Genomic DNA, 20,840 nt, shown 5'->3' with positions numbered 1-20,840 from the left:
AAAACATAAATCCTTTTTTTGTGTGTATGTGTTAGGTTTTTTTTTATTTATTTATTTTTTTTTTTTTTAAAGAGGGCTTGACAAGTACTGGGAGAGGGTGTGAATTTTCAAATATATTTTGCATAGAGACTCTTGGTATTATGGGATTAGATTTTGGTTCAGTGTTTAGAGTGATAGGAGATATTAAATCATTTGCTAGCCATGTTTCTAGAAGCCAAATGCATGATGTCAGCGTGTTTGGTGGATTTATGCAGCTGGTAAGATGCTGAATGTCTGCTATTTGCATATTTATCTTGTATATACATATTCATAAACTAAGGTTGAGATTTCATTGACGGACAGGAACAGGATAACGCTCAGCGTGTTACCTTTAATCTGCTGGTTGTCATTACCTTAAACACAGTCCAACGGGATACACAGCTCTCTTGTGCCTCATCCCTCGTCCTCTAGAAATGAGATGGCTCATATTAAAGATAAGCCATTAAGTCAAGATGAAGCCGTGCTGACAGATCTATGTGTGCGTATGTGTTTGTGACCGAGAAAATAGCAGGCACTGGCAAACAGGCTGTGATTGGATGGAAACTGTGTTCACAGGATGGATGTGATAGGAAGAGTTTGTTCCTCTCACTTTTAATTAGGGCTGACACGAATCAAGTGTGGTTGAGAGGGAGATAATGAGAATATGACAGAGCAGAGAGGAGCAAGAGGTGCCAACACCACAACTTCCCATCATGCAGAAACTCTCCAGCAAACAAATCTGCAGAGCAGGGCTCTAAATGTAATTCATTGCTATACTTAAGCATTATTTTGGGGATTTTGTACTAGGGCTGTGATGGTCCCCATGACAACAGCGGTTGTCTACTGCGACCGGCAGTAGTGCACGCGACATCACGCACTCTTAAGAACACTTGTTTTATATACAAGTTTAATAACAGTAAAGGGCTTTGCACAACGAGGCCAATTTTTTTGCATGCGTTTTTCCATTTTTTTTATATTCAACATCCTTTCCTATCAAATTAAATGCTAGTACTGATGCACAAACACAGAAAATCAAACCTGATCTGAATCTTTATGACGGACGGAGTGAGTAAGCAAAGATCAAATTCCCTATTTATACACTGTTCAGATGTTTAGGAAAAAAATAACTCTTCAACTCACCAAGGCAACATTTATTCAATTAAGTTACTGTAATATTGTGAAAAAAAATTACAATTTAAAAAATAACTCATTATTCTAATATGCTCAGTGTTTTGATATAATTTAAAATGTAATTTATTCCTGTGCTAGCAAAACTGTATTTTCAGTAGCATAAGTCCAATCTGCAGTCTCACATGACATCTCTCAATATTATTTATATATCAAATTAATCTGATATATAAATAATATTATTTGGTTCTTAAGAAACATTATTATTATTATTATTATTATTATTATTATTATTATTATTATTATTATTATTATTATTATTATTGTTGTTGTTGTTGTTGAAAAAAGTTGAAACATTTTTAAGGAAACGTTTTTTTGTCAGAAATCTTTGATTAATAAATTTTTTTTTATAACTTTGTAATTAATAACTTTGTAAATAAATTTTGTAACATTATAAATGATTTTACTGACACGTTTGATAAATGTGTATTAATGCATTATTGCTGACTGAAAGTGACCACAAACTTACGTATTTTATGTATTTATTTAGGTACCTTTAACTATTTTTTTTTTAATGGCATATTTTAAGATATAAAATCTTTAAAAATCTTCATCAGCAAATTTGTTTGGCTTTTTTTTACTGCTTGAGATCATTGTAGAAATGGCTTTATTTTCACTCAGTTATGTTTTTGATTACTTTGATTCTAAATTGATTAAACTTTTGACACAATAAGTGTACTTTAACTTAAAGACACAAGCCTGCTGCAGACATATATGCATACTCATGTATTTAACTGTTCAAATATTTGGTCACACACATACAGACTTGTTTGCTTGTCATACTGACACCCGTTTGAGCACGACTTGTTCAACCTGTAGTCGGTCACACACATTGACGGACAGCCATGAGCCCACTTTCTCAGCACGTCAACATTAATCTTCTGCCTACACTCACAGACATACTTTCACACAGTGTTTTTTTGGGGGGGCACAGCGCCACTAATACAATTTGTGTGAAAGATTATTACTGGTGTCAAGTTCACATCTTTTGATCTGGATCTATATGTGTAGCAACAATGCAATGATTAATCCTGATTAATCACGTCCAAAATAAAAGTTTGTGTTTATATAATATAGGCTACTGTAAGTGTGTGTGCTTTGTATATTTATGTATATATAAATACACATGCATATGTTTAAGAAAATTATTGTTTATATATTAAATATATTTAATTATAATAAAAAAATATATGAATATAAATATATACATGTGACTACACGTAAAAACGTTTATTTTGGGTCTGATTAATTGTGATTGATATTTGCTTAGCACTACTATTTACACTTATCAACTAGAGCCCCCTTCCTCAAATCTTACCCTGGAGGTCCAATGCACTGCAGAGTTTAGCTCCAACCCTGATTAAAATCACCTGTCTGCCATTTTCGAATGATCCCAAAGACATTGATTGACACTGATTAGCATGCTCAGGTGTGTTTGATTAGGGTTAGCGCTAAACTCTGCAGGAAAGTGGACCTCGAGGTCCAGATTTGAGGATCCCTGAACTAGAGAATACCCATAATGCACAATGAGGGTCACATCAAATAAATTCTAGCAACTTTGTTGGCTTCAACAATGGCTTTGAAAGTTTAAATTCTGAATAAATAGTTTAATCAAGGTTTACGTTTGAAAGCCACATCTATCAGCAGATCCCTCTATGTCAGGCATAGGCAACTTCGGTCCTGGGGGGTCACTGTCCTGCAGAGTTTAGCTCCAACCCTAATTAAACATAACTGAACAAGGCAATCAGTGTTTTTGGGATTACTAGATAGATACAGGCAGGTGAATTTTTATGAGGGCTGAAGCTAAACTCTGCAGTATAGTGGCCCTCCAGGACTGGAGTTGCCTATTCCTGCTCTATGTGCAGATATATTAGTGATCTGCTGATAAACGTGGCTTTCAAATGCTCCTGTGTGCTTCTCTGTGAGCACTTGATTAAGAACGTTAGGTGATGATCATTGTAGCCAATCATAGTCATATCTGTTGAGCATGTGAACACATGGCCAATCAGCGGTGTTTAAGAATCAACAGTGTTTCAGTGTTAGTGGGAAATGTACGTTTTTGTTTTTGTTTTTTTCAGGTTTTTTTTCCAGTTCTGACTGATCGTGGTCAGTGGTCACATTAGTGTAGAGTCATCCATGCATACAACAAGAATCTGGCATAGCTACTGTGCACACTATACAGTACATACTATGACTAAAAGCAGTTCAAAATCAATGTGATCTCTGCAACCTAATCTCGCTGAAAAATGTAATGAGGTGTCGATTTTGTATGAATTCATGCAATTTTTTGAAAAATAAAACTCAGCATGAAACACATCCCTAAACATAACCATCGATGGGGTTTAAGCAGATGATGTACTGTATTAGTTAGTTTGTATGATTTCATATGAAGTACAAAACATTATGAATAGCCATCCCAGCTGAAAAACAAACAAACAAAAAACAAAACAGTAGAAACTATCACAGATATTCTAATGGTTTCCACTACAAATACCATTACAAACATTACAAACCATCAAGATTTAACCATTAAAACCATTAAAGGGGACCTATTATGCCCCTTTCCACAAGATGTAAAATAAGTCTCTGATGTCCCCAGAGTGTGTATGTGACGTTTTAACTCAGAATACTTTACAGATCATTTTTATAGCTTGTTAAAATTGCCAATTTTAGGGTATGAGTTAAAACGCATCATTTCCATGTCTTCCCCTTTAAATGCAAATGAGCTACTGCTCCAGGGAAGAGGGTGGAGCTTCAAGAGCTCAAGCTCTGGCAGCCTTTGCAAATAAACAATCCACTATTAGTACAAGCCTGTTATCTTTACAGAAAACACACTCGCTTTAGAAGTCATCATCTGATTGTCTTGTGCATAAAAATGGACCACGGAGCGATAAAAGATATCTCATGGTGCCATCACATGCTATTACAAACTTTATAAGCCCCACTTGTGATTATGAGCTCGACTAATACCAGTGGTTGACTTCACATTGCTTTCATATGCAATTTTAACTCCCACTTTCCTATTCACAATCATTCACAATCAATCATAGTACATGAAGGCAGCATCTGTTAAAACAGCCAGACAATGGTCTTGGGCAACATTAGCCTTACAGAGTGCCAAGAAGTCTTCAAAAGAAGTCTAATGCATGATACTTACTTCTTCTAGAGGTGTAGCTGGATCACGAACAGTTGGTACTGCTAGATCCTTCAGGAGAAACTTTTGTGCAAAAATTGCTGATACTATACTGATCCTCATTCATAAAGCAGTCTGGTGTAAATGATTCACAAAGACAAACAGTAAACGAATTTCTGTAGAGTTTAGGGACCATCTTCAAAAACAAAATTAATCCACCTTGTCTTCAGCGGCTCAGATTTTTGGAGTAATGAGAGAGCTATATGGATTCAAGCAACATATGAAAGTGAATTTTGCATAATAGGTCCCTTTTAAAAAAAATCCTGTAATGTGTTTTGGGACATATTCCATTAGGATTTAGTGGTTTTAACAAGCCACCAATAGAAGGTGACTAATTACCAGTAGAAACCCACAGGGTCCATCACAGTTCCCATTTAAACTAATATGTCCCATTATAACCAGTTAAACCATTACAAATTGTTTTGTTTAGTTGTTGTTGTTGTTTTTAAGCAGGTATGTGATTGTGATCGGTCTCTGCAAGTCAGGTACAGGGCTATAAAGACAGCTTACTCCCCACTGCAGCCATGAATGCTGCTGATTTTCTATGAAGAAGTTACTTCTTTATATGGTTTAACCAGCTGCCATTCTTCTACCCTTTTCTCCCATTTTATTCCACCCCTCATTCTTCTCTCCATCTGTTGGCGAGAGAATGTTCATCCCATTATATGACACATTAATATGATTCCTCTTGTTACTCTGTGCTCTTTCTTATAAAATATATCTCACACACTCTTGAGTTCTATAGGCCCCATTTACACTGCATGGTTCAAGTGACCCAAATCCGATTTTTTGCTCTCATGTGGCACAGATCGAATATGACCGGTGTACGTGTAAGCAGGAAAAAACCGCATGGATTCCGATGTTCTCAGATCGGATTCAGGCCTCATTCATATGTGGTAATAAATCGGATATGAATCGGATACGTGGATTTGCTTGTGCCATGTAACCAGACAAATCGGATATTCCCCAGTAAATGCGAGCCGTACGTCATTAAAAAAGTGACGTCAACTCAGGTGGACACAGCCAACTGAGATCACATGACGTATTATAGGCGTGATGGAGGACGGAAGATACACACAGTGGAGCAATGCCGAGGTTTCATGTCTATTCAGTCTTTGGGGCGAAGAGATGGGGCAAAAATGCAGGGTTGTTACAGAAATAAAGGGCTCTCCTTTTTTTCTCCGCCATACGAGACCAATGTTTTGCTGATTTTTGTTTTTTTATTGTTGTTGTTGCTGCTCCCTGGCCCTTGACGAATGTAAATCGCGTATTTAATTGCAAAGCTCCAAAAAGTTTTGACAGGTCAGCAAGAGGGAGAGTGCGAGTGAGAGAGCGCGAGAGAGATAGTGCGCGTGAGAGACAGCGAGAGAGAGAGCACGAGAGAGAGAGAGAGAGCGCGAGCCCCGGCTGCACGCTCAACGTCTTCAAACAGCAGTGCTGTCTTGCTCTCTCTCCCTCGTGCATATTAATCAATTGACACGATGGTGTCATAATCATTTAAAATGAGAATGTAAATCTGCTTTCCCCATTTTTGTTTGTAAGAAAAAATTTGGTTAGATTTCATATCGCAATATATATCGTAGAAAAATAAAATATTGCAATGTCATTTTTTCCCAATATCGTGCAGCCCTACTGTATAATATTATTTACATCTGCATCCATTGTATTTTGTGCTGTTTTACTTCTTTTTCCGGGTCAGAACGTCTACGTTTGGTAGTTTCAGCAGTGTATAGTGTAAATGCAAAAATCGGATACGGGACACTTTTAAAAGATGATGTAAGCAGGTCGTCAAAAAAATCGGATATAGTCAGAAAATCGGATTTGGGCATCAAGACCTGCAGTGTAAATGCAGCCTAACTCTCAGGCACTCTCTCTCATCTCTTTCTCCGTTGACAGATCAAAGAAGTTTTTGAGTGATGTGGGCCGAAGAGCTAGTGAGAATGACTGATTTAACAGACAAACAGTGCAGTGAGGAAGGCTGCTCCGCCCTTGAATTTCATACAGACGGTGTCAAGGAAACGCTTGTCTTACATGTCCCCTTGCATCGCCGTGACCTCCAAGCTGTTGCCAATGGCCACGAGCGAGTTGTCGAAGGTCGCAATTAGGTGCTTGTGCATATTCATTGAATGCGCTGTTAAAATGAAAGACTTCGCTGCGTCACTGACAGCTCCCATCATGCTTTGCTCTGCTCAGTTCAGAAGATGTTCATCGACAAGCATTAGCTGATTGTTTATGCACCAATGAGTCCAGTGTTCCAGTTAAATAGTGATTAGAGAACATGAAGTGAAGCTAAACCTTCAAATGATTTGCCTTTTTCCCATCAATTTGAAATAAATTGTGAATGCTACAGAGAAGAAAAATGCATACAGTGTTTATCCTGCATAAAATTCATTATTCTTTGTTGTGGTATTATTATTAGATTTAGTTTTATTTTTGTTCAGCTTGGTAAATTATCTTCTCTGTAATTCTTAATTGCTAATATCTCCCACAGAAATGTGCCCCCACCCCTGTATTTAAATGCCAAGCTACGCATACAGTGTGGCTAATTTAGCACATATAACGTTTTGTCTCTGCTATCTGTCAATAGACTTTTTATTTTCAACATATGCCGTCAGGTGTTGTGGGCTATGGAATCCAGGACGAAAGAATGATAAGCGTGCGTTAATGATCATACAGTCGTTTACTGGTGGGCGATGTTCGTAACAAGTCACAGCGGCTGAGCACTGACAAGATGCTAACAGAGCTTAATTAATGAGCTGGTTGAAGAGTCAGGCCATGACACAACATTTTCTATATTCCAAACCTTCTAACGCAATGTTTTAATTAATTAGCTCACTAAAAAGCTTTTATTTTTTAAACTTTGTCCTTTTCATCTGGAGGCCCTGGGGGTGGTAGAAACTTCACATGGCTGTGTGGTCTAAATGTCCATTTCCCATGACAAAATGATTGTTTTGTATATTTAATCAGTTTTAATGATCATCTTTAGATGGGATGGATTAATACTAAGGAATAGACTGTGATGTTTGAGTCAGACTAGGTGGTAAATAGACTCTGTCTCAGTCCTACTGTGTGTGTGTGTGTGTGTGTGTCTGACAGCGATGCCTTTGATGCCCTTAATATATGCACTGATAGTATGATACAATAATCAGATAATGTTTGTCATATCATGGCTGATAACCACTAAATTACTGATATTATTGTTAGTATTTAATAAAATAAAAATAAAACATTTTACGTTTAGGCATTCCAGTGTCATAATATAATATAATATAATATAATATAATATAATATAATATAATATAATATAATATAATATAATATAATATAATATAATATAATATATGCATGCATATTCATTTTGAAGATATGATGGCAGGCATATTGATTTTGAGTGTAAGTTTTAATAGGAGAAATGAGAATGCATAATTAAAGGAACCATGGAACCATTTTTACTGTTCTTTGAGGTCCACTTATAATCACATTTTATCATTACTGTAGCAAACTGTAGCAAACTTACAAATGCACACTGCATCTACCATTTAAGTGGTTTTGCCAGCGTAGAGCAGCGTAAAGCGCTGAGGTTGCCATGGCAACCAGATACACTGCATGCAAATTACTAGTAAAGGCTGCACTTGCAATAAACACATAGAATAAAATGCACTATAAACATACTTTTGAACTAATTTTCAAATAAGAATATCAACAGGTGAATTAAGCACAACAGAAATCTGTTGGACATGATTCAATAAAACACAAAAGCAGAAACACAAACACATTTATTAATGTAAAATTTTACTGAAAATGGCAGATTAAGCAGTTTATATTCTGAAATATATTTCTAGGTTTAATAAAATAATAATAATAATAAAAAAAGACATTTGGGGCATATATACTTTTGAGTTGAAAAAAAAAATTAATTAGCAAATATTTAGTTAAATCTTTCAGTCGTTGGAGGTGGGTGGGAGGCAGGCCTTCCTCAATCTCCGCAATCTGCTTATAATGTTATAATTGTTATAATTTTTACATCTAAAAACATCATAATAGGCTATTTTCTGTCCTATTCTTAATCTCCCCTCAGACAGGTCGGTGACACACTGGCTGCGTAGCGTGAGCGTGGCGTATCTGCCGCGTGTCAGTTGTGTGGCGGCTGCTTCGCGTTTTCTTTGACTTTACACACCAGAACACGGCGCTGGCACGCTGTTGCTGCTGTAGTTGACATAGAGGGAGGCCACCGACAGTCCAGGCTCTTGTCTCCATGACAACAATTTCAGTTTTTTTAGTTTTTTTTACACACCTACATCTTCATGTTAAGCATAAATATAAAGCCTACTGATAAAGGCAACCTTCAACAGCATAAATGGCAAAATAGACTATGTTTGACAGGTGCAATATTTGAAAATCAATAATTATTTATTTAGTTTTTAAATTACATTTATATCTGAATTTATGTCAACCTATAGACTTTCAAACATCAAAATGTCGTGAATTAATGTGTATTTGTGTACAAAATGACATATACACATATTTTCCTATTCTATTTTGCCTGGAAACGCTTTCAACACGCTTGCATGTTGCATGAAAAATAGGCATCGGTTCTATTTCTAGCATGCACGCATATTCCGCACGTCTCACGCAGGCAGTCTGCAAGCTCTAACCTGTTAACATGGGAGCCGAATTAAAAACGGACGCACCACGCAGCTGAGACGCTTACGCCATGCATCCAGTCTGTCACCAGCCTTAGAGTAAGGGAAGCTTGTGAAATTAGAGTATCCGAGGGGCGTGTGAATGCTATGGATTTATTTTAAATCTTTTTAATCTTCTTTTTAATGTTATCCTTTTTAGGCTTTATTTATTTATTTATTTTTATAGAAGTATCGGTTTAGGCCAAAATTAACACCCAAAAAGGCATATATATTAGAATAAACAAACTATTATAAATTATATAATTTATAATTATAAATTGTAATATTACATTGTAGGACTGTACCACCAATCAAATTAAATAATGGACAGTGCAAAATTATATTAAATTTGAAAATACAATTAATAAATGTTGGAAAAATGCAATGCTACTTATTAAACCTGAAACTAATCCGCCATTAGGTGGCAGTAAATAACTTAATTAATGAATCAACTGAGTCATTCATTGAACCGATCCGTTCAAAAAGAGGAATCTTTTAGCTCAAGTTTGGAGAGTTTTGATTTGAGAATGAGCAAAATAGTTTTCCTTTGTCTTTGTTTGGAACTATATTCGTCGGTGAAATACAACAACAGTTAATATTGTGTCTAAAAAGTAAGTAAACTTGATAACTAATTGTTTATTGAAGTATGTATTTGCAATCGTGATACTCAGCAAAACAGCTCACTTGTGATGCTTCTTATATGTTATAAATAAACTCAACAGTTGAACATTTAACTTACCTCATGTATTTTCTGCGAGTTTATGTGTGCGGTTAAGCTTTTTTGATGTTGAATGAAACTTTAATATAATCAGAATCATTCTCGCGTTTTGATGCTTCCTCAGTCTTTTTTTTTCTTTCTTTTTTTTTTTTTTTTAATCAGGCTAACTTGTCCAGTCGGGCATATAAAGATGTCTTTCACTTATTATAGTAAGGCGTCGAGTCAATATGAGATAGTTGAACACATATAAACGAATGAAATTTCAAATGTTGCTGTTCGTCAGTTATTTAGATAGATAGTAACTTTAGTTACTATGACAATCGTTTGCATTAGGTAAATGCTACTTTTAAATGCTCTCAATAAGAACATTTTACTTCCAAAAATCGAACATTTGGCGTAACTATGCTATGTTAGCAATTCCCAATTTAGTGCACAGAAGTTACCAAGGCCACTTCTCTAAATGTCAGGATTGTGACATGAAATCGCTTATAGATTAACTTAAATAAATATAAAGGGTTATATTTCTTAAGTATAATTAAGTGAACTTACCAGGAATTATGAATAAAGCCTCTTATCTTCAATCGTTCTTGAGCTGCTCCAGTCGGCTGGGTTTCTGAATTTGAATGATGCGCGCGCAATCCCATAATGCCACACTACAGTAAGTTAGTGTAGGAAACACCTGCTTCTTGTAAATGAATTACAGTTGACGTGGAAATATACTGTTAACAACTGTAAAACCTTATTTGACCCATAATGCATTGCAAATTACAGCTGCATCTTGTAAAATGTTTATACAGTAAAATTCTGTAAAATTTTGCTGTAGAAACTACAGCAATTTTTTACAGTGATCATCAGCATAGCTGTGATAGGCAATTTGGTTCTTTCTCATTATTCAGGTCATAACAGGTTAAAAGTGTTTAGAACCGTTATCATTTCTTTTGTAGTTTTATTTTCTGCATTATCTTTGTGAATATTAAAATCTCCTACAATAGCAAAACAGTCAAACTCTGAGTGAATCATTGAAAACATTTCTGTGACCTCTTCAACAAAGGCTGGAGAGTATTTTGGAGGCCTGTAAATAATAATAAACAGAATGTGTGGAGCACCTTTCAGCAAAATCTCTAGATATTCAAAAGACAAGTACTGACCAAATGACACTTTCATTGAGGATTGTTGCACTGCACTGTTTAGAAACATACAATCCAGATTGTTTGTGGTGATAAAGTCATTGATTAACATTCATTTTTTTTAGTGAGCGAATGTTTAAAAATGCTAACTTGATGGCAGTGCTTTGTGTCTTTTCATTGATCTTAGTTTGATGCATAATAGGCCGCAGATTAGATGAGTTTGCCCTTCGGCTTGAGAAGGCCTTAGACTTTCTCCCACGTGATAAAACTGAAATAGAGAAAGCTACAGGCACACTGGGTTCTGTCTTGTTTTTTGAGCATTTGTGAATGTTGCTGCTATTATAGCGGGGACCTGACACATATCACTGAGAGCTGCTATCAGTTGTTCTTGGTTCACCTTCAGCAGATAGAAGTTTCGGGCCTTGACATTGTGGCAGGGGTCGGAGAGCTCTCACAGGAGCAGGGCCCACAGGCTTTGGTGGTTGGGGGGCCCGCCGTTTTTTTTTTTTTTTTTTTTTTTTTTTTTTTTTTGGTATCTGAGGGCTTGCAGCGAATGAGTGAGAGAGTTTAGTCCCAGCATACTCCAATTCCTCAATATTTTGTGAGACGCACAGAAGTGGAGATGGGAGAGAGGGATAATGTATCCGATGATGGGGGCTGTGTCTCTAATGTTTCCTGTGGCTGTGATATGTTGTACTGGCTTCCCTGGCTGTTTTCCTGAAAGTCGTCCTTGGGTGCTGAATCTTGTAGCTGTTTTGATATATCACAGTCTGTCTGTGAGGAGCTCTGTGGGCAAGGCTCAGCTGGGATAGTGTCCATCAGCAGTGCTTGTTTTGGCTGCATGGTATTATCAGTGTCGTTGTGGGATATGTGAACCACATGATGACTCGAACCCGGTGTGTGTATGCTGAATGGATTGACACACTCTGCTGAAGGGTAGATATTGTCTTTAAACACTCTAGCACTCTAAGTTTGTTCGGGTGGAGGCCATCCGGTTTAAACAGTTGTCTATGGCCCCAGAAAAGATTGAAGTTGTCGATGAAATTCACTTATTTTATACTACAAGATCTTTGTAGCCATGTGTTCAGCCCAAGCATCCATGAAAAAATATTTGTTCCCCTCGCTGGGAGTGGTCTACTGATGAATGACTGAACGTTGAGTCTTTCAAGTGTTTCAAAGAGTTCACTGAATTCCTTCTTAAGGAGTTCTGACTGCTCTTTCTGACTATCATTCTTTCCCACATGGATGATGATTCGATTTGCAGTCTTGTGCTTCATCAGAATGTTCTTAAGTTCCTTGTTCACATCACACACCGTTGCTTGAGGAAGGCAGCATGTTTTTGTAGTCCTGCTACTAATGTTTCTGATAACAGAGTCACCCACTATCAGAGTCCTGGGCTTGGCTGCACTCTGAGCTGAATGCCGCTGTCTGCTCGACCTTGAGTGCCTGTTAGTAGAGATGTTAACTGCTGGCTGATCCAATCCATGTTTAATCACATTTGGGGATACCTCACCCACATTCATTAATGCTTCAAATCTGTTCTCAGTATGTATAGGGGGAGTTAGATTACCGGTATTTACAAGCCTTGTCATAGTCGAATCTGGGGTAGAGGAAGCTATGACAGCAACACGAAAAACTTGTGATAATCTGATGTCTTGTTTTCCTTTGGGTCTCGCTCCCTGTTTGTGCCATCGATTAGTGTGGCGATCAGTTTCGGCTTGTTCCTCTACACTTGGTATAAACAGTTGAGATTCAGAAGATTCATGGGACTGAATCTTCTGGGACGACGGTCTGCTAAGTGTTGCGACTGTTTTGAAAGTCTAGCAAGTAACTTTGTTGCAAGAATCACAATCCTTTGTAGAAGTTTGCAGCAGTTCATGCAACAAGAGGGTCCAACAGGAGGCATTTTCTCTCTCTTCTGTTTGAATGTAGGCAGTTGTTTTCCCGTCTCCAGAATGTAAGCTGCTGGCAGTGGGAGACAAAGTCTTCTTTTTGTAGTATTACTCCGGTCCCAAAGAATTTTTAGCTTTAGTGTTTGTGCCAAAAATCTGTTGTTTGAGCACTGTGCTGATCTGCTGAAGTAAAAATCTTAGAAAAATCAGAGAAAAGTACAGAAATAAGAAGCAAAGCTCAGAGCAGTAAGCAAGAACGTCCGAAAGGTAGTGAAGCCGGAAGCGCAAGCACATTTTGGTTTCTCAGTTTATGACCCCTCTAAACATCCATTGGCATTAAGTTAAAAATCTTTAATGTAGGCCAGCAATTGATGATTGCAATATATATTGTGCATATCTAAAACGCTAAAACCAAGTTGGCCTGTAGTGAGTCACTTCATATGTCAGTCAGATCGACTTTTCTTGTCTATGTGGGCAGTTCTTAGCCAGAATAAGGACCAAATTCTATGCCAATACTCAAAGGTGTGGCTCTATGAAGCTGTATGCACATTGAAGTTGTGCACTACTATCTTGTCAGACTCCACAACTTTCTTGGAGATTTGATTAATGGGGATGAATAACACTTCCCAGACAGGACTGTAATTCATCATGGCTGGTAGTGATGCTGCTGCTCTGTGTTTCAGACATATCGACAGACCTCAGAGTTTCACAGCTCACCCCCTGCTGATGTCCAATATAAGTGCGGTGGGTCAATAACGCTATATGCCCCCTAATGCTAAGCATTGTTCCCAAGGATTTTGACAGCCTTGGCTTTCCTAGTCTCTCATAGTAAAGACAATTTCACAGAACAGAGTTTTACCAGCAAAAACCATTTGACTCCAAAGCTGAAACTTCAATTAAATGTCCTGGAGAATTAATTAGTCTCAGGGCTTTTAGCTCAGTGTGTTTTTGTATCTTCCAGTGGTGGGGTAATCACTGACTATAGGGTAATAATAACTCAGTGCAGATTGCCTGCTGTAGTCTCGGCTTGCAGCTTCTGCATATTCCATGGAGCTCTTTCTTCCTCTGTGCATGCTTCAGTTCTCCCAATTAGATGACATTGCGGCACTATTAGAGGGGCGAGGGAAACTGAGGCGTTACTCTGAGATAACTGACTCTGCCATTCAGAGAAAACGAAGTCAAATACTCAGGTCAAAGCAACAGCAGCCAGAAGTCTCCATCTCCCACTGAGTCATAGGTCAAAGACACAGAACCCCACTGAGCTCAGCACGTTAAATGAGACATACCTAAACCACTGCTGAGAACTAAAAGAACAAGAGAATGTGATATTTATAAGTCTTGGCAAATATGTTTTTGTTTATTTTTGCTTATTTTTTAAGCATAAATTTAACAAAATGTAACAAGGTTTGTTATGAAAGGTGCTTTCCGCCTTAGTATATTTTTAATAAATAATAAATGTAATAAATAAAAAATGTTATATGACAATTGCAGCTTTATGTCTTGTAATGTGTCTTTGTATCTCCAAGTTGTGACTTTATACCTCACAACTGCAACTATATTTTTGTTACGGTGACTTTTATATCTCATAATTCAACTTTAATTATTGCAATATAACTTTCTAATTTCAAACTTTGGAAGTCCGAAAGAGACTTATGTAATTTGTGATCCATTATTTTTCTAAAAGAAATTTTCTAAAGAAATGTTCTTTGAAGTTCATTCATTCATTAATTCATTCATATTTATTCTTTAACATAATAACATTTATATAATAAAAAACAATATGATGTACTACTTGAGGTCCACTACTGAGATTTCCTTTCTCATTAAAATATTGTTTTCCCAAAAATTTCTTCCAGTTGTGATTTTGTTGATTCTGTTTTGCCATGTAAAAATAAAAACTGTCATTACCGATCTCATATAAACATCCATCATTTAATTCCTCTTACTCAACCAGAAAGCTCCAAATCATTTTTTACAGTACATAGCTCTAAAATGTTAATCAAGCAGACCATACTGAGACACCTTAATCTGTAATTAACCACAAAAACATATGCAAATATGCAAATCTGTGAGCAGCAGGCTGGGCGGACCTCGGCAGAGCGTGACGGAATCTCCGCCAAAGCTCTCTCTGTTGAAGTGGGGGACAGATGTAGTTGGGTGAACAGGCCAGCTGGGATGGTTTAGATGAATCAGCTTCTCTATATTTTTCTCCAATAATCTATTTATTGAAAATAATGGTTGTGCCAGGTGAGGCGCAAGTTCACTGATGCTTTCCACAATAAAAAGACAAAAGACAACTCTGCTTTTATGTTTGAATGTCACAGTAGTTTTGTAAAGGCATTCCATATTTCGACCTTCACTGTTTATTTAATCTTTAACTGTTCCCATGCCCTGCTATTAGGTTGTTATCGTTGTAATGTTTCACTGTTGTTTGGTCAGAAAATACTGTTTGGCATACAGAGATTATATATTAGTTTTTACTGAATGGAACTACTGGAGAGAGTGGTGTATTATCACCAAATAGTATATTTTTGAAGGCATCATGCTGATGTCTCTACCAGGTTTCACTAAGTAGCTGAAAAGAATACTTTGCTCAAAAATGAAACAGTGATAATAATTTTTCACTCCAGTCCTGTAGGTGGGTGAAATATACCTTTAAGGTTGGTTTATAGAAACAGAAGAGGAAGTAGATGAATGTTTCTGCCACCTACTGAATTGGAGTGTGAAGTGCTGGGTTGAAATTGTGCATTACTTAACTCTTTCCCCACCATGGACTGAATTTACATAATTTATAAGATATTCTTCCCCACCATTGATGGTATTTTCAAGCTTTCTGTGTTTTGGCTATTATATGGTTTTACATGACCTGAAGAGTACTGAACGTCTGGATCAATGCATGGAGAAGAACAAGCAGAAACAAGCTATCGCATACAGTTACATCTCAGTAAATTAGAAAAGTCAATTTATTTCAGTAATTCAATTCAATATGTGAAACTTGTGTATTATATAAATTCAATGCACACACACTGAAGAAGTTAAAGTCTTCGGTTCTTTTAATTTTGATTATTTTGGCTCACATTTAACAAAAACCCACCAAATCTCAACAAATTAAAACATGGTGACATGCCAATCAGCTAATCAACTCAAAACACCTGAAATGGTTTCCTGAGCCTTCAAAATGGTCCCTCAGTTTGGTCCACTATTCAATTCAATTCAGTTCAAGTTTATTTTTATTGCGTTTTTTTAGGATACAAATCAGTGCAAAGCAACTTTAAAGAAAATTAAGTTTCTACAATATTTAGTAGTAGCTTATCAGTGGTGACTGTCAGTTTGTGCATATGACAGAGATTTTCAGAAAAATTAATACAAGACACAGTCAACCATATGACGAACACTACTAACAGCAATTATTATATGATGCAATCACACTTGTAGCAATATTTGTTACTTCTGTATGTCGGGTGGGTATTGCTGTTATACCATGACACAATATGTTTTTATCCAACCTTTTTTTTTTTTTTTTGGTCTTATAAAGTATTCTTATTTGTTGAGATTTTTGTTAAATGTGAGCCAAAATCATAACGATTAAAAGAACCAAAGACTTCATCTACTTGCCAGCCCAAGACTCAAACCCACAACCTTAAGGTTCAGAGTCAAATTCTCTAACCACTAGGTCACAACTTCCCCAAGCAGATATGTATGCAGAATAATGTGATCTTATAACATTATATGCAATAAATCAAAACTGCCTAACATTACCAAATGAAATGTCGACTGAGGAAGTGGAACAGGAGCTTTGGGGATGTTTATGGAAACTATCTTCTATGTTTTGATCATCGTTCTGACTCCGATCCAGACAAAGTATTTGACAGAAACGAAATTTTCTCAGCTTTTTGTTCAAAACTATGTTCAAATGTTGATTAAAAAATAATGCATAAAGCTTTACTTTTAAATTGTTCAAAGGCAGAGGGTCTGTTCTTTCTTTTGACACATTGCAAGTTTAGATATTCATATAAGAAAATATTTAGATTTTTGAGAAAATGGTAAAAAATGATGGTGGTGGATGGCCAATTGGAAAGAGTTAAGTACTGGGTTGTCTTTCATCAAAAATAATTGGAGCACTTGGGAAAAAGATCTGCGAGCTGGGTGTATGTTGTCTTGAATGTTTTTTTTTTTATTTTATTTTTTTTTATTATTATTATTAAGCAATAAAGTGAGTCACAGTATACTCCCCATATACTGAATTGAGCAGATATTCATTCAGTTTTCTTGTTTTGCATTCAACAGAAGAAAGTAAGTCATATGGGAAAACATGAATAATTGATGACAGTACTTTCATTTTTAAGTAAACCATCACTTTAACCAACTGGGATTTCTTGGTCAACCCATTTAGTAAAAGACATTGCTGGTTGACCAGCGTTTTTACTTTTTACTTTTACTAGTATTGTGGACCAGATTTCAGGTCTTTTAAGCAGGTTCAGCTGACTAATGAATTATTCAGAACTAGTTTTTGAAAATGGCTCTCAATCTAAACTGTATTTCCTGTTGCCAACAGACAGAGGAAGTGCATTGAGATGACACTTGTTCTAAGGCGACCTATTAACCCCTCTCAGTGTTATAAGCCAAAGCTTTCTACTGCTTTGAGCACAAGTGTCACATTTCCGATATTCTGTCACTAATGTCCGCACAATCAATTCATCAAACAACAATCCACCAACCCACACAAGGTCAGGCCACAAAAGAGTCTAGTGTCTAACATCTGAAGAGACACCTTAACAAGTATTTGGACTAACGCTGATGAATCGCCATTGTTAATAGCCTCAAGTCCATCACATTTCCTGCACAGATTATGTGAAGATGTGGAGAACAGTGATGAATGAATACATTTATTTCTAATCTTTGTATTCTAATCTTTTTATTTTGTGTGTTTCTGGCTTTGTGGAATCCAAATCGTGTGTCTCAAGTCCAAGATGTGATCTTCCATTGGGTTCAGAAAATCTTTTTTATCTTCGTGAAAACTAGTGTGTTTTAAAAAAAAAAAAAAAAAATGCTGATTTTTATCCATGTGTTTGCTGTTGAAACTTGGGTGTATTCAGTGTGGAAAAAGTGGAATTAATAAATCACTACTTTGTCACATCCTAAATTGCCTGCTTGTGATTGCAACGCATTTTGAAGGCAGAAAGAAAAGTGAGCTCTTTGAATCCAAGCTTTGATTGCTTCAGATTTTTATGTTCACCCTGTCAGTCCATTTTTCACAATCATCTTAACCACAATAAAGCAGGAAATGAAACATGCTTCAGCTGGGGAAAGGAATTACTGCAAGTTTGGCCTTTGAAAATGTGTCAGGGTTTGACTGACAGCCCCAAATTCTAAAAAGAATTGGTGTCTTTAATTTCAGATAAAAAAGCTTGCATTAACATTACAGCTAAACTTTTGGTGAACAATTGGAAGAATACTGGTTTATGTGTTATACCCAGTTCTAGATTTGCTAACAATCTGAGTTTGAAAGGATTGTTTTGAGCTCAAACAATTGTAGTCTCAGTTAAGTAAATTTAGTGTGAGGAAATAAAAGGCGATATATATATATATATATATACACACACACACACACACACACACATATATATATATATATATATATATATATATATATATATATATACAAAAGATTGATTGAGAGGCCCAGCTTGTAGCAGTTTTGCAATACCACCTCAACTACAATGTGTGTTATGGCTACAGCTTCATTTTTTTAAATGGAAGTGTTGCAGAATGCTGGATGCAGATAACCAGCTAAACCTGGCTTAAACAGTGTACAGTGTTTTGCTGTTCATGCTTCTAGATTTTTTGTCATTTATGAAATGTAAATCCTAAAGTCTGTCTACAGCAAGCACTGGAAAACATTTGTTGGTCCTGTAAACCACTGGACCCCATGCTGTGTGCTTGAAGCGTAGACAAACTATACAATATAATGGAAGCGTTTTTCACATTACATTACTTTATCATTGCTTCACTTATACATGCACACTCAAAGCCTAATATTAGACATTAGTTATTATTCTGATGTCTCATAAAGAATAATGATTAAATTTTTGAAACATAAGCCTATATAAACTGGGAGACCACCTTTATTTACAAGGTGTTTTACCAAGACTTAAAACGTTAAGTGTGTGATTTACTTAGTCCTGTTTAATCCAAAGCATTTGTGGAATGGGTATACATGATGTTGGCCAAGTTTAGTACAATACATGGCCAAAAGTATATAGACGCCCACTCATAATTAACAGGTTTGGCTATTCCAATAACTGGTTTTGAAGATAAATCCTCACCATGCACATATGTTTGTGGGTTTGGGGTACTTTTGGGACATATAACAATGGTATGTTTGTGGAAATTATAGTAACGTGTTTTTGTGTGTGTGTTATGAATGTAGCACATGGTCATGATTAACATCACACATTTATGCACTCAGGGGTATGTGAATGAATCCTGAATGTTTCCATTGTGCTCTCTCACATGTGCCTGAGATCAAAGTAGCTCTGGTAGAGAATGTTGATTCTTATTAATGGACCTCTTTGTCAGGACTGAGCTCTACAGACTTTCAGCAAAGTGGCCTAAAATTGCAACATAATTGGGCCATCTATGAGGGTGAGTCTAAACATTCATTCCCTTCCTCCCCAAAGACTCTTCCTCTCTCCCTCTACCTGTCTTTCTTTTTAACCACTTAATAGTTAATTTGGTATTGCACTTCTGCTCTGTATATTGTTAACCTGGGCACACAACTTATTTTTATACTTTTTAGTAATATATTGTGTCTCTATAAATTTATACGTACAATGTATCTGTAGTTTAGCCCAGCAGTCATAAAATATAGTTGACACATTGTTTTATACTGTATAGACATTGGGGGATTCTAGAAAGTCAGTGAGCATGGCAAAGCGAGGCTTTGGCGATGTGGGATGGAGTGAGAGGTGAGATCGACACAGAACGGGACAGTGTAGGACAGTCTGGACTTGTTCCTGTCCACTGTCCAATGAAGAGGTGTTTAATGAGAACTCGGGGAGAGAAAAAGAGACAGCGAGAGAGTGAAGGAGACGGCAAACCTGAGAAATTGAATGTGAAGTGTAAGGTAGAATGAGAGAGGAGTTTAGAATTTAAAACTGGTTTTGGCATTAAATATTAATCTTCCTCAGGTTTGGAAGAGCAGTACGTTTCTTTCCAAAGCAGTGAAATACTCAGCAAAGGGTATGAACCCCAGAGGGAAATGTAGCTCACAACCATAAACCACACAGCACACACAGCGAAAGAGAGGGGGAAAAAATGAAACAGATTTTCTGCTATCCACAAGCACGAACATTTAAATCAGGACACACCTGCGTCCACAGGCATAACATGCTCACGCATCACATCCATATATGCAAAGTACCTCACATACTTTCTACTCTCAAACTCATATTACATCACAGTAAGATCTTTAGCCAGTGAAGCAGAAATTTGCATCCGACTGTGCATTCACATCCCCCAATATGCACATCCCCCAGCTGTTTCAGCACAAACAGCTTTTTATTTTTCAATTTACCACTCCCATCCTTACATTTCAATAATGCATGGTTTAAGAGAGAAACAGAACAAGACATTATATTGTTGCCTCATTTTGTTTCATTTAAAGTACCTGTACTAGAATGCTTTAGCAGTGTTATAACCATAGACTGTTAAAAAAATATGGACGTAGTGTCCGTGACGTCACCCATAGACTCCTCATTAGCGGTTTTGAAGCCTAAAGTGTGCAGAGCGGGCCGTCGCCATCTTGGCAGCGCTTCACCGCGCATCTCTCCCGGATAATCGAAAATGGGCAAAAAGTCGGGAGCTGATTGCTGAAGCCACACCCACCTAGTGCGACGGCATTGTCAGCAGCGGCAATCCACCTGTCACTCAAGTGGCCACACCCTTAATTATGCAGAACTTTAAGGCTTAATATAATTTAAACGGAGGAGTTTTAAAAAAATTCACCCCCCTCACAGTTGT

At 36.7% G+C, this 20,840-nt stretch overlaps 1 protein-coding gene across 3 annotated transcripts in view; it reads left to right on the top strand.

The window, feature by feature from the left end:
- Positions 1–20,840, top strand: part of dlgap3 (discs, large (Drosophila) homolog-associated protein 3) — a 184,305-nt gene that overhangs the window by 65,317 nt on the left and 98,148 nt on the right. The gene's annotated exons all lie outside the window — the stretch shown is intronic.

The sequence above is a fragment of the Carassius auratus genome, chromosome 19, assembly GCF_003368295.1.
Source record: "Carassius auratus strain Wakin chromosome 19, ASM336829v1, whole genome shotgun sequence".
NCBI classification, from domain to species: Eukaryota; Metazoa; Chordata; class Actinopteri; order Cypriniformes; family Cyprinidae; genus Carassius; species Carassius auratus.
The sequence above is the reverse complement of the archived record's forward strand: the minus strand, read 5'-3'. Positions and strand labels throughout refer to the sequence as shown.